At 44.5% G+C, this 2,662-nt stretch overlaps 1 protein-coding gene across 3 annotated transcripts in view; it reads right to left on the bottom strand.

Moving 5' to 3' along the window:
• Window positions 1-2,662, bottom strand: part of Kiaa1211 (KIAA1211 ortholog) — a 217,024-nt gene that overhangs the window by 158,608 nt on the left and 55,754 nt on the right. Inside the window, exon 1 of one of the 3 annotated variants that reach the window (XM_026784981.1) lies at window positions 1,206-1,226. The exons of the other annotated variants lie outside the window; for them this stretch is intronic. The gene's annotated coding sequence lies outside the window, so the exon portion shown is untranslated. Of the gene's footprint in view, window positions 1-1,205; window positions 1,227-2,662 lie in introns of those variants that run through there. 3 annotated transcript variants of the gene reach the window in all.

Below are 2,662 nucleotides of genomic sequence, written 5' to 3'. Positions count from 1 at the left end.
GAGAGAGAGAGCAGAGTTATCATATGATCCAGCAATGCCACTTTTATTACATATTTGTTGACTGATGGTTGACTGACTGACTGATGGGAAAACAAATCTAAAATCAAAGCACTACTTTATTTTATCACGGAAGAGAATAAAAGCATTAACAATAGCAAATGTGTAATTCCTCTGATGATAATGTCGAAACTCTTCCTACAGGACACATTGTCCTTTGGTGTTTTTGTGATCTCCAAATTGATAGCTAGTGTCCTCAGTACAAATGGGAAAACACACCTTTTATCATCACTAACTGTTATGTTTCTAAATAAACCATTTCTGATGGGGAAAATGGGGTTTTCACATTGCAAATACGAGGCAGTCTTGGATATAGGGCCTGACCAATACTGGAGTTCTGAGATGATAACTCAGAGCAGGGAAGCTCCACGGTTGGCCACGCCCCCCACAGTGTCCCCCTTCAAGCTTCCCATCAAGTCAGCACTCTCTGCTTCCCAAGGATAATGGTGATGGCTGCCAGATGCTTCCCTGAAGCAAAAGACAGGACAAGCATACGGGAGACACAAGTCCAGAAGAGTAGATCTAATTGCACCAAACTAAACACAACTCGGATTTCCTGACCCCGAGCGACACACTCTCCCACAGAAACACCACACAGGTAATCCTGATAGTCTCATAGTCATGGCAAATAAGAAGGTCACAGTTAAAATGTATATCTTCTGCATTATTTCAAAATGCAATCAATACGAAATTATCGACATCCTGCATATTTTAAAAAACAAGACATCATTGAGATGCGGTCAGTATGGATTTTACATTTACAGCGTCCCTCAGCTCAGGCTGGCACTTCCCATGCTCAGTGCAGGCATGTGTAACTGATGACGTCATATTGGACTATCCAGATCTAACATGTGACAGGAGTTCCACTTGGTGTCATTTATCCCCACAGCTGAGGTACAGCAGCAGACACAGACAGCACTAATGATGGCTGAGTTCTAACTCCAAGAGGTTACTCTGGAATCCCAGAGTTTCATTACAGCCACTGATGAAAGGGTTGATTGCTATATTACCTAATATGCAAAATCTGAGAACAGTCTGACAATGTATGGGAGATGTACACACACACACACACACACACACACACACACACACACACACACACACACACACACACACACACTGCTGAATCTAGTTAGTGTTGCCCTTACCTGCACTTGTTTAGGCTGACCCATTAAGACTGGGGTCTTGTCTCTGAAAAGATAAGAAAAGAAAATGGGAAAACGGAGTCTCCACCCTCAGGAGCCATGGGTGCCTTTATTGATCTCTAACCTTAATGAAAAGAATTAAGGTAATTCTAAGTGGTTTCAAAGAAATATTAGAATAACAATTGTCTGATAACAATCACTGATTACCTAGGTATTTAAACATATTAAGGTACTAACATGCTTTTACATCCTGTATAATTTCTCTAATATGTGTGTGGTGGTTTGAACAGGAAAGGCCCTGTAGACTCATGTGTTGAACACTTGGCATTAGCAAGTGGCACTACTTGACAGAAATAAGGGGGTGTGGCCTTCACAGGGTAGGTGTGGCTTTGTTGGAGGCAGTGTGTCAATGGGGGTGGGCTTTGGAGTTTCAAAAGCTCAGGCCAGGCCCAGGGTCTCTCTCCTTCAGCTGCCTGCAGATCCAGATGTAGAACTTTCAGCTCCTCTCCAGCACCATGTCTGCCTGCATGCCGTCATGCTTCCTGCCATGATGACAATGGACTAAACCTCTGAAACTATAAGCAAGTCCCAGTTAAATACTTTTCATTATATGAGTTGTTGTGGTCTTGGTGTCTCTTCACAGTAACAGAACAACGACTAAGACAATGTCCTAACATGTTACTGTTAACTGGACACTTGGGGATTTTTTTTTTTTTGATTTGTTGTTTATAGTTACAGTTTGACAGAACAGCATCAGAACACTGGTCTGGAAATCCACTTTCACGTTATGGAGCTCATGGTCACAAGAGGCATGGCTCAGATAGCAGCTGCTTGGAGGGTATCATCTACATGTCCTCTGTGTTTTGACAGCAAGGCGAGTATAAATCCACCACCACAGGGTCTTCTCCGCAGGAAACCGTTGGGGAGCATGGAGTCAGCATTCCTTGATTTTAATAGCCCCAGAGCCTGGCACAGTGCCCTACCTATATTAAACTAAAAACAAGCTTGGTCAACTCCAGCACTGCTGTGGTAACACCTGCTTTGGACCAAGACCACCCTCCTGGCGGCACAAGCATCCCCATGGTTCCAAAGCCCCAGGGTACAGCACATGGAGGGAGGGGATGGGCAGATTATAGTTAGTCTTAAAGCTTGAGTCTGTGAAGTAAGAGCGAATCTACTCAGATGGAGGCTCTCAGTCCATCTAAGAGACGAGTCAGGTTTTTGGTCATGCTGTCCTTTGGAGGCAGATCCAGGTTGTTTCTGGGGTTTGAGCCCAGCCTGGCCTATACAGTCAGAATTATATGAGACCCTGGGGAAGGGGTCAGTTCAGGGCCTGGAGTGCAGCTCAGGGGTGGAGCACTTGCCCAGCACCCAGTAGGCCCTGGGTTAAAGTGAAGTAGGGCAGTCACATAAAGTCCAAACGTTCCCATCTCTATTTCCTCAGAGTGAATCTGATAATC

Source organism: Microtus ochrogaster, linkage group LG1 (assembly GCF_000317375.1).
Source record: "Microtus ochrogaster isolate Prairie Vole_2 linkage group LG1, MicOch1.0, whole genome shotgun sequence".
Classification (NCBI taxonomy): Eukaryota; Metazoa; Chordata; class Mammalia; order Rodentia; family Cricetidae; genus Microtus; species Microtus ochrogaster.
This window is presented reverse-complemented; position numbering and strand designations above follow the sequence as displayed.